This window comes from Oncorhynchus masou, chromosome 6 (assembly GCF_036934945.1).
Source record: "Oncorhynchus masou masou isolate Uvic2021 chromosome 6, UVic_Omas_1.1, whole genome shotgun sequence".
NCBI classification, from domain to species: domain Eukaryota; kingdom Metazoa; phylum Chordata; class Actinopteri; order Salmoniformes; family Salmonidae; genus Oncorhynchus; species Oncorhynchus masou.
The window spans coordinates 54920139-54932406 of record NC_088217.1 but is presented as its reverse complement, the minus strand read 5'-3'; the positions used below and the strand labels follow the sequence as shown (position 1 = coordinate 54932406).

The 12268-nt window shown below is 43.4% G+C and overlaps 1 long non-coding RNA gene across 1 annotated transcript; it reads left to right on the top strand.

The window, feature by feature from the left end:
- The first annotated feature begins 37 nt into the window (after positions 1-37).
- LOC135542304 (uncharacterized) lies at positions 38-3609 on the top strand. Its single transcript, XR_010456045.1, has 3 exons — positions 38-139; positions 2960-2997; positions 3360-3609. It is a non-coding gene; the product is annotated as an uncharacterized LOC135542304 (long non-coding RNA).
- Positions 3610-12268: the final 8659 nt, after the last annotated feature.

Sequence of the window (12268 nt, the reverse complement as noted above, 5' to 3'; positions counted from 1 at the left end):
AGCCCGCGGTTGTGTTTTGAGTCTTCATGAAATTGTTGTGTGCCTTATATGGTTACAGTCAATTATGATTGCATTTCATATCTTGGCTTGAAGACAACGCATCCACAGACATCGAATGTTAGCCATTCTACCATATCAGGTAAATCGAAAATTATAATGTATAAGTGTGATGTCAGGAAAAGTTATGTGCGCAAGTTAACGTTTCCAAAAGCTTACCAAACAGAAACATCATTACTTTTATGATACGTATTTGAGCCGTCATGATCATTAGTAGCACCATTTCAACTTATTTACATTCGTTTTTATACACACTTCTATGTTGACTTCGCCATATTAATGTTGGTTTTAAGTTGACGTACGTTTCTTAGTACAATTGTCACGAATTGAAATATGGGGCGTTTCAGAGCCGGAGTGAACATAATTGTACACTCGTAAACTGTATCAAAGCGAGGGCTAAGAGGCGTACGTTGACAATTTCCCTTGCTTGGCTAATTATTTGGACCAACGACAAAGTTACCCGCGGGGATTCCCCTAATGGCACAAAGGGAGGGTAAATGGAGGAGGGTGTGTCTTTTATAGAGTTTGAAACGCAGCCGATGTTTTATCCGTAGGGTTTTGGCGCCGTCTGCTGCTATTTGAAAGGTCTGATGACTCAGTTTATATTTACATTTTAGTCATTTAGCAGAAGCTCTTAACCAGAGCAACTTAAATGTGTCCGCATGCTTCCCAGCCGAAACGGTTCGGTAGAGTTCGTGCATATAATATGACGGCATTTGTGATGTTATGGACTTCGGTGAGGTTTTTTTCCGGCTGTTCGGGCACACGGTTTGGGAACCGAACGCGTGTGGTCACATACTCCGTTAAAATACATTCTCACTTGAAATACGTGAAAAAAGCGCCAATAGTACTGTTTGTCCATTTTAAGACGCCGTTGCCAGTGTATGTCCTCGAAATAGTCCAAATGTATCTAAATTAAGTCAAGAAATCTGTCATTAATGTTAGTTGCGCATTTTTACATCTAAGATTTCTGGTGCAATATTTGGTAATGAAACAATTGTGGATTTTATATGGGGGGGTACTGTCACGACTTCCACCGAAATTGGTCCCTCTCCTTGTTCGTTCTGCGGTCGACGTCACCGGCCTTCTAGTATTGCAGATCCACTTTTCATTTTCCATTTGTTTTGTCTTTGTCTTACACACCTGCTTTCAATCTCCCAATTACTTGTTCATTATTTAACCCTCTGTTCCCCCATGTTTGTTTGTGAGTAATTGTTTATTGTATTGCGATCCGTATTTGTGTAATTGTATTTATACTACGTGATATTATTGAGTAAAATTGCTTTCATTACTCATATCTGCTGTCCTGTGCCTGACTCATCTCACTAGCTACACACAGACGCTTTACATTGTGTTATTTCACTGAGCACGAGATGGTTACATTTTATTTTTGGCAGTGAAACTAGGCTACTCAGGCGAGAGAGAAAAACATCACACAAATGTATAGCCCCGTTGGAAAATCTAAATGGACTGTTTGAAAATGTGAATCACATTTCTATTTGGCGTACCCCCGACGGCATTGTGCGTACCTCCAGTTTGGGAATAGCCACGCTGTGCTGTCCTTTACATGTGAGATTTTTTATATATTTTTTAAGTAGCTTGTTTTATTTGAAATTCACGGACTAAAATAATCAGCTCTTGAATGCTCTTTGTTCTGTTGGCCTAAACAAATATCCAGATTTATACAAAGTCTTGGTGCTGCCCCTGAGAAAATACTACTGAACAGATGTAAGGAGAGTATGGTGTTCAGACAGACAAAAGAAACCTGAGCCTACATAAGGCTGAGCTGACATGGGCTCCCGAGAGGTGCAGCGCTCTAAGGCACTGCATCTCAGTGCTTGAGACATCACTATAGACACCCTGGTTCGAATCCAGGCTATATCACAAGCGGCTGTGCTTGGGAGTACCATAGGGCGGCACACAATTGGCCCAGCGTCTTCCGGGTTTGGCTAGTGTAGGCTGTCATTGTAAATAAGAATTTGTTCTTAACTAACTTGCCTTTTTAAATAAAGGTTAAATAAATAAAAAACAAGGCAAGGCCCATGGGAGACAAGGTGCCAAAGTAAGCCTACTCATGGATGACCCTCCTAAGAGGGCGCCAACAACTACTATTGGCTAAGAGAGGTCCCATGAGGAGCAGTGATCAACCACTCCAACAACTGGCTGTTCCCATGATGGTATAATTCCCCCTCTTTGTGTACTAGATCTTAAACATGGTTTGTACCAATGTGGTTGAGAGATGTTTACTTTCCTGGAAGGTAACACAAAAATCCTGTTATTTAATACGTGTAGTAACACTGTAATTAATCTAGTAGCACATTGTATTAACATGTTGTTACACATAGGGACTCAAAGATAGTAGTCACAGCTGCTGCATCTCGGACACAACTCTGGGGTGGAGTGCTATGAATCTGGCAAGCACCTAATATGGTAGTAGTAATCAGTCACTAGGGGGCATTGCAAGCCAATAGCTGACCATTACATATCCTACATGGACAACAGTGGGGGTGGATGATCTTTGTTAGTCCCGCTCCGCCAAAGTTTTTACAGACCTATTGATGTAATGTACTACCAGAATCTGTAATAAGTAGAATAGTAATTACATTCAATAGCTAGAAATGGATATTTAACACAGGTACATATGAAAAATTATAAGTAATCACATGGAATATACGGTGCCTTCAGAAAGTATTCATACCCGTTGACTTATTCCACATTTTGTTTGATTTTGTTATCGCCTGAATTCAAAATGGATTACATTTGTTTTTCTCACCCATCTACATATACACTTACCCAATGATGACAAAGTGAAAACAAGTTTTTAGACATTTTTGCAAATGTATTGAAAATTAAATGTATAATTTACATAATTATTCACACCCCTGTGTCAATACATGTTTAGTTACCTTTGGCAGCGATTACAGCTGTGAATTTTTCTGGGTAAGTGTCTCAAGAGCTTTGCACACATGGATTGTACAATACTTGCCCATTATTCTTTTAAAAAATTATTCAAGCTCTGTCAAATTGGTAATTGATCATTGCTAGACAACCATTTAAAAGTCTTGCCATAGATCTGCAAGCAGATTTAAGTAAAATCTGTATCTTAGCCATTCAGGAACATTCACTGTCCTCTTGGTAAACAACTCCAGTGTAGATTTGGCCTTGTGTGTTAGATTATTGTCCTGCTGAGAGGTGAATTCAAATCAAAATCAAATAGTTAAAAATATATATTTACCCCCTTTTTCTCCCCAATTTCATGGTATCCAATTGTTAGTAGTTACTATCTTGTCTCATCGCTACAGCTCCGGCTCGGGAGAGACGAAGGTTGAAAGCCATGCGTCCTCCGAAACACAACCCAACCACAGTGTAGGAGGAAACACTGTGCACCTGGCGAGCTGGTTAGCGTGCACTGCGAGCAGACTGCCACAGGAGTCGCTAGAGCGCGATGAGACAATTGTGTTCATTGTCCGTAGCTTATGCCTGCGCATACCATAACCCCAACGCCACCAAGGGGCACTCTATTCACAACATTGACATCAGCAAACTGCTTGCCTATACGACACCATACACGTGGTCTGCGGTTGTGAGGCCAGTTGGACGTTTTGCGAAATATTTTAAAACGATGTTGTGGAGGCAGCTTATGGTAGAGAAATGAACATTCAATTATCTGGCAACGGCTCTGGTGGACATACCTGCAGTCAGTATTCCAATTGCACGTGCCTTCAAATCTTGAAACATCTATAGCATTGTGTTGTGTGACAAAACTGCACATTTTAATGGGGCCTTTTATTGTCCCCAGCTCAAGGTGCACCAGTGTAATTATCATGCTGTTTAATCAGCTTCCTGAAATCCACCCACCTGACATGTGTGGCATAATCTTGGCAAATGAGAAATATTCATTAATAGGGATGTAAACAAATTTGTGCACAACATTTGAGAGAAACAAGCCTGTTGTGCATATGTAACATTTCTGGGATCTTTCATTTCAGCTCATGAAACATGGGACCAAACACATGTTGCGTAATACACTGCTCATAAAAATAAAGAGAACACTTAAACAACACAATGTAACTCCAAGTCAATCACACTTCTGTGAAATCAAACTGTCCACTTAGGAAGCAACACTGATTGACAATACATTTCACATGCTGTTGTGCAAATGGAATAGACAACAGGTGGAAATTATAGGCAACTAGCAAGACACCCCCAATAAAGGAGTGGTTCTGCAGGTGGTGACCACAGATCACTTCTCAGTTCCTATGTTTCCTGGCTAATGTTTTGGTCACTTTTGAATGCTGGCGGTGCTTTCACTCTAGTGGTAGCATGAGACGGAGTCTACAACCCACACAAGTGGCTCAGGTAGTGCAGCTCATCCAGGATGGCCCATCAATGCGAGCTGTGGCAAGAAGGTTTGCTGTGTCTGTCAGCGTAGTGTCCAGAGCATGGAGGCGCTACCAGGAGACAGGCCAGTACATCAGGAGACGTGGAGGAGGCCGTAGGAGGGCAACAACCCAGTAGCCGGACCGCTACCTCCGCCTTTGTGCAAGGAGGAGCAAGAGGAGCACTGCCAGAGCCCTGCAAAATGACCTCCAGCAGGCCACAAATGTGTCTGCTCAAACGGTCAGAAACAGACTCCATGAGGGCCCGACGTCCACAGGTGGGGGTTGTGCTTACAGCCCAACACCGTGCAGGACGTTTGTCATTTGCCAGAGAACACCAAGATTGGCAAATTCGCCCCTGGCGCCCTGTGCTCTTCACAGATGAAAGCAGGTTCACACTGAGCACATGTGCCAGACGTGACAGAGTCTGGAGACGCCGTGGAGAACGTTCTGCTGCCTGCAACATCCTCCAGCATGACCGGTTTGGCGGTGGGTCAGTCACGGTGTGGGGTGGCATTTCTTTGGGGGGCCGCACAGCCCTCCATGTGCTCGCCAAATGTAGCCTGACTGCCATTAGGTACCGAGATGAGATCCTCAGACCCCTTGTAAGACCATATGCTGGTGCAGTTAGCCCTGGGTTCCTCCTAATGCAAGACAATGCTAGACCTCATGGTGGCTGGAGTGTGTCAGCAGTTCCTGCAAGAGGAAGGCATTGATGCTATGGACTGGCCTGCCCGTTCCCCAGACCTGAATCCAATTGAGCACATCTGAGTTGGCGGATGCTTTAGTCCAGGTCTGGGAGGAGATCCCTCAGGAGACCATCCGCCACCTCATCAGGAGCATGCCCAGGCGTTGTAGGGAGGTCATACAGGCACGTGGAGGCCACACACACTACTGAGCCTAATTTTTGAATTGTTTTAAGGACATTACATCAAAGTTGGATCAGCCTGTAGTGTGGTTTTCCACTTTCATTTTGAGTGTGACCCCAAATCCAGACCTCCATGGGTTGATACATTTGATTTCCATTGATAATTTATGTGTGATTTTGTTGTCAGCACATTCAACTATGTAAAGAAAAAAGTATTTAATAAGAATATTTCTTTCATTCAGATCTAGGATGTGTTATTTTAGTGTTCCCTTTATTTTTTGAGCAGTGTATATTTTTGTTCAGTGTAATGACAGCATCTCTGTTTCCTCTTTGACTATTCGGCATTGCAAAATTATAACCTTAATAGATCAATCATAATCTTTGTTTCTTTTGTGTGTTTCTTAGCGTAATAAAGAAGTGTGGTTCTCTCTAGCTTTGCTTTGCCAAATTCTGTCTCTAATACCTTACGTATCCTTTAAGATTGTTATTAGACTTGATGAACGGAAGCTAAACTGCTAATCAGAGTTTCAAGTGAATTTTCTCTTTGAATAAAAACTATTACTGGTGCCCTTATTCAACGTTATTCATTTGAAATAGTAGGCATATTCGTTCATTAAGTTACCGATTATTAGACCACTAAAGTTCCTACACAGTCATGGGTGAACAGGGACTACAGGAGGGGGCTGAGCACGCACCCTTGTGGGGCCCCTGTGTTGAGGAATAGTGGAGCGGAGATGTTGTTGCCTACCTTCACCACCTGGGGTGCGGCCTGTCAGGAAGTCCAGGACCCAGTTGCACAGGGTGGGGTTCAGACCCAGGGCCCGGAGCCTAGTGATGCGCTTGGAGGGCACAATGGTGTTGGATGCTGAGCTGTAGTTGATGAACAGCATTCTTCCATAGTTTTTCCTCTTGTCCAGATGGGATAGGGCAGTGTGCAGTGCGATGGCGATTGTGTCATCCGTGGATCTGTTGGGGCGGGATGCAAATATTAGTGGGTCTAGGGTGGCAGGTAAGGTGGAACTGATATGATCCTTAATTAGCCTCTGAAAGAACTTCAAGATGACAGAAGTGAGAGCTACAGGGTGATAGTCCTTTAGTTCAGTTACCTTTGCTTTCTTGGGTCCACAAACAATGGTGGACATATTGAAGCAAGTGGGGACAACAGACTGGAATAGGGAGAAATTAAATATGTTCATACACTCCAGCCAGCTGGTCTGCATATGCTCTAAGGATGCGGCTGGAGTGTATGAAGAAGGTGTTTAGGGAAGAAGGTGTTTAGCTTGTAGAGGAGCAAAATGTCAGTGTCCGCGACGTGTCTGGTTTTCCGTTTATAATCCATGATTGTCTGGAGTCCCTGCCGCATACAGTGCCTTCGGAAAGTATTCAGACCCCTGGACTTTTTCCACATTTTGTTATGTAACAGCCTTATTCTAAAACAGATTAAATCAAATAAATCCCTCAGCAATATACATGCAATACCCCATAATGACAAAGCAAAAAGTTTTTTTAATTTTTAATTTTAGCAAAAATTAAAACTAAAAACAGAAATACCTTATTTACATAAGTATTCAGACCCTTTGCTATGAGATTCGAAATTGATCTCAGGTGCATCCTGTTTCCATTGATTATGCTTGATGTTCCTACAACTTGATTGTGGTAAATTCAATTGATTGGACATGATTTGGAAAGCCACACACCTGTCTACATAAGGTCCCACAGTTGACGTCAGAGTAAAAACCAAGCCATAGCTCTCCGAGACAGCATTGTGTCGAGGGGTAAGGGTATCAAAACATTTCTGTAGCATTGAAGGTCCCCAAGAACACAGTGGCCTCCATCATTCTGAAATGGAAGATGTTTAGAACTACCAAGACTCTTCCTAGACCTGGCCACCCGGCCAAAGTGAGCAATTGGAGGATAAGGTCCTTGGTCAGGGAGGTGACCAAGAACCCCATGGTCACTCTGACAGAGCTCCAGAGTTTCTCTGTGGCGATGGGAGAACCTTTCAGAAGGACAACCATCTCTGCAGAACTCCACCAATCAGGCCTTTATGGTAAAGTGGCCAATCGGTAGCCACTACTCAGTAAAAGGAACATCACAGCTCGCTTGGAGTTTGCCAAACGGCACCTAAAGACTCCCAGACCATGAGAAACAATATTCTCTGGTCTGATGAAACCAAGATTGAACACTTTGGCATGAATGCCAAGCGTCACGTCTGGATGAAACCTGGCACCATCTCTACGAAAAACCATGGTGGTGGCAGCATCGTGCTTTGGGGTTGTTTTTCAGCAGCAGGGACCCCAGTCAGCATCGAGGGAAAGATGAATGGAGCAGAGTACGGAGGATGAATGGAGAAAAGTACAGAGAGATCCTTGATGAAAACCTCCAGAGCACTCAGATCCTCAGACTGGGGCCATGGATCACCTTCCAACATGTCAATGACCCTAAGCACACAGCCAAGACAGCGTAGTAGTGGCTTCAGGACAAGACTCTGAATGTACTAGAGTGGCCCAGCCAGAGCCCAGACTTGAACCTGATCGAATATCTCTGGAGAGACCTGAAAATAGCTTTGCAGCAATGCCTGCCATCCAACCGGACAGAGGTTGAGTTGATCTGCAGAGAAGAATGGGAGAAACTTCCCAAATACAGGTTGCCAAGCTTGTCGTGTCAGACCCAAGAAGTATTAGTGCTGTAATCTCTGCCCAAGGAGCTTCAACAAAGTACAGAGTAAAGGGTCTGATAATACATTTGGACACATCTACTCATTCAAGGGTTTTTCTTTATTTTGACAATTTTGTACATTGTAGAATAATAGTGAAGACAAACTATTAAATAACACATATGGAATCACGTAGTAACCAAAAAAAAGTGTTAAACAAATCTAAATATATTTAATGTGAGATTCTTCAAAGTAGCCACCCTGTGCTTTGATGACAACTTTGCACACTCTTGGCATTCTCTCAACCAGCTTCATGAGGTAGTCACCTGGACTGCATTTCAATTAACAGGTGTGCCTTGTTAAGTTAATTTGTGGAATTTCTTTCCTTCTTAATGCTTTTGAGCCATTCAGTTGTGTTGTGACAAGATAGAGGTGGTATACAGAAGATAGCCCTATTTGGTAAGAGACCAAGTCCATATTATAGCAAGAACAGCTCAAATCAAATGTTATTGGTCACATACACATGGTTAGTAGATGTTAATGCAACTGTAGCGAAATGCTTGTGCTTCTAGTTGCAACAGTGCAGTAATATCTAACAAGTAATCTAACAATTCCACAACCACCTAATACACACAAATCTAAAGGGATGGAATAAGAATATGTACATATAAATATATGGATGAGCGATGGCCGAGCGGCATAGGCAAGATGCAATAGATGGTATAAAATACAGTATGTACTGTACATATAAGATGAGTAATGTAAGATATGTAAACATTATTATGGTGACATTATTTAAAGTGACTGGTGTTCCATTTATTAAAGTGGCCAATGATTTGCGTCTATGTAGGCAGCAGCCCCTCTGCGTCAGTGAATGCTGTTTAACAGTCTGACGGCCTTGAGATAGAAGCCGTTTTTCAGTCTCTCGGTCCCAGCTTTGACGCACCTGAACTAACCTCGCCTTCTGGATGGTAGCGAGGTGAACAGGCAGTGGCTCGGGTGGTTGTTGTAGTTGATTATATTTTTGGCCTTCCTGTGACATCGGGTGCTATAGGTGTCCTGGAGGCCCGGTAGTTTGCCACCAGTGAAACGCTGTGCAGACTGCACCACCCTCTGGAGAGCCTTGCGGTTGCCATACCAGCCCAACCGGATGCTCTCAATTGTGCATTTGGACAAGTTTGTCAGGGTTTTAGGTGACAAGCCAAATTTCTTCAGCCTCCTGAGGTTGAAGAGAATCTGTTGCGCCTTCTTCACCACACTGTGTGGGTGGACCATTTCAGTTTGTCTGTGATGTGTACGCCGAGGAACTTAACTTTCCACCTTCTCCACTACTGTCCTGTCAATGTGGAAAGGGGGGTGTTCCCACGGCTGTTTCCTGAAGTCCACGATCATCTCCTTTGTTTTGTTGATGTTGTTTTCCTGACACCACACTCCGAGTGCACTCACCTACTCCCTGTATGCGGCCGTATCGTTATTGGTAATCAAACCCATTACTGCTGTGTCATCTGCAAACTTGATGATTGAGTTGGAGGCGTGCATGGCCACGTAGTCATGGGTGAACAGGGAGTACACCAATGGACTGAGCATGCACACTTGTGGGGCCCCAGTGTTGATGATCAGCAAAGTGGAGATGTTTCCTACCTTCACCACCTGTGAGCGGCCCATCTAAGTCCAGAACCAGGGCGGGGTTGAGACCCAGGGGCTCCAGCTTGATGATAAGCTTGGAGGATACCATGGTGTTGAATGCTGAGCTGTAGTCAATGAACAGCATTCTTACATAGGTATTCCTCTTGTCCAGATGGGATTGTGCTGTGTGATGGCGATTGCATCGTCTGTGGACAATGGCAGGTAAGGTGGAGGTGATATGATCCTTGACTAGTCTCAAAGCACTTCATGATGACAGAAGTGAGTGCTACGGGGCAATAGTCATTTAGTTCAGTTATCTTTGCTTTCTTGGGTACAGGAACAATGGTGGCCATCTTGAAGCATGTGGGGACAGCAGAGAGATTGCTGTTCTGCGCATGCTCTGAGGACGTGGCTAGGGATGTTGTCTGGGTCAGCAGCCTTGTGAGGGTTAGCATGTTTAAATGTCTTATATCGGCCACGGAGAAGGAGAGGGGGGGCCCGCAGTCCTTGGTAGAGGGCCACGTCGGTGGCACTGTATTATCCTCAAAGTGGGCAAAGGTGTTTAGTTTGTCTGGAAGCAAGACGTCGGTGTCCGTGACGTGGCTGGTTTTCTTTCTGTAGCCCGTAATTGCCTGTAGACCCTGCCACATACATCTCGTGTTTGAGCCGATGAATTATGACTCCAATTTGTCCCACTACCGACATTTCGCTTGTTTGATTGCCTTGTGGAGGGAATAACTACACTGTTTATAAATGTGCCATATTCCCAGTCAACCTTCCCTGGTTAAATGTGGTAGTTCGCACTTTCAGTTTTGCGTGAATGCCGCCATCTATCCATGATTTCTGGTTAGGGTAGGTTTTAATAGTCACAGTGGGTACAGCATCTCCAATGCACTTCCTTATAAACTCACTCACCGAGTCAGCGTATAAATCAATGTTATTCTCTGAGGCTGCCCGGAACATTTCCCAGTCCGCGTGATCAAAACAATCTTGAAGTGTGGATTCTGATTGTTCAGACCAGCATTGAATGGCTCTTGTCAACAGTAAATCCTGTGAGTTTCTGCCTATAGGCGCTACGATGAAACTGGCTCTCATGAGGACCGCCATAGAAAAGGAAGACCCAGAGTTACCTCTGCTACAGAGGATACGTTCATTAGAGTTACCAGACTCAGAAATTTCAGTCCAAATAAATGCTTCAGAGTTCAAGTGACAGACACATCTCAACATCAACTGTTCAGAGGAGACTGCGTGAATCAGGCCTTTCGTGGTCGAATTGCTGCAAAGAAACCACTACTAAAGGACACCAATAAGAAGACTTGCTTGGTCCAAGAAACACGAGCAATGGACGTTAGACTGGTGGAAATCTGTCCTTTGGTCTGATCAAATTTGAGATTTTATTGTTCCAACCGCCGTGTCTTTGTGAGACGCAAAGTAGTTGAACTCCGCATGTGTGGTTCCCACCCGTGAAGCATGGAGGAGGTGTTATGGTGTGGGGATGCTTTGCCGGTGACACTGTCAGTGATTTATTTAGAATTCAAGGCACACTTAACCAGCCTGGCTACTACAGCATTCTGCAGCGATACGTCATCCCATCTGGTTTGCACTGAGTTGGGCTATCATTTTTTTTCAACAGGATAATTACCCACAACACACCTCTCAGGCTGTGTAAGGGCTATTTACCAAGGAGGGTGATGGGAGTGTTGCATCAGATGACCTGGACTCCACAATCACCCGACCTCAACTCAATTGAGATGGTTTGGGATGAGTTGGACCGCAGGGTGAAGGAAAAGCAGCCAACAAGTGCTCAGCATATGTGGGAACAAAACTGTTGGAAAAGCATCCCTCATGAAGCTGGTTGAGATAATGCCAAGAGTGTGCAAAGCTGTCATGAAGGCAAAGTGTGGCTACTTTGAAGAATCTCAAATATAAAATATATTTTGATTTGTTTAACACTTTTTTGGTTACATGATTCCATAGGTGTTACTTTATAGTTTTGATGTCTTCACTTTTATTCTATAATGTAGAAAATAGTACAAATAAATTAAAACCCTTGAATGAGTAGGTGTCTAAACTTTTTTTTTTTTTGCTTTGTCATTATGGGGTATTGTGTGTAGATTGGGGGGGGGGGACAATTTAAATACATTTTAGAATAAGGCTGTAACGTAACAAAATGTGGAAAAAGAATTTAGCAGTGACTCAGTTCAACACAGAGCACCCAGTGAGAGAGAACTGGTCAGAGTACAAATACATAAACAAGTGACTACTTCTTTTAAACAATAAAAGGTCTCCGCTTCGCTTTTTACAGGAGCGACCAGTGAGTCACTTTGTGGGTGATAAACGTGACCATTAAACACACCAACAGTAATTCATTCAATACTGGCTTTAATCCAAAATGTATCTTTAAGACATTGACTCTTAACACCATGGAAAATCCTGCTTCCTCCAGGATGGGTTCTTTACTTGCTGTAAAATGTTAAGTGTCCCACTTCTTGCAGAATCTAGTAGAGATTGACTACGTCTAACTGCCCAACTATGGAATCTGTTCAATCTGTTCTACATAATTTGGAAATGCATGTAATAATTTAATGTTGTGCTTACCTCAGACTAATTTACCTTATAGAGATTTAAATAAACACAATTGATTATGAAATGAATCAAACCCCACCAACAGCTCTCCCCTCT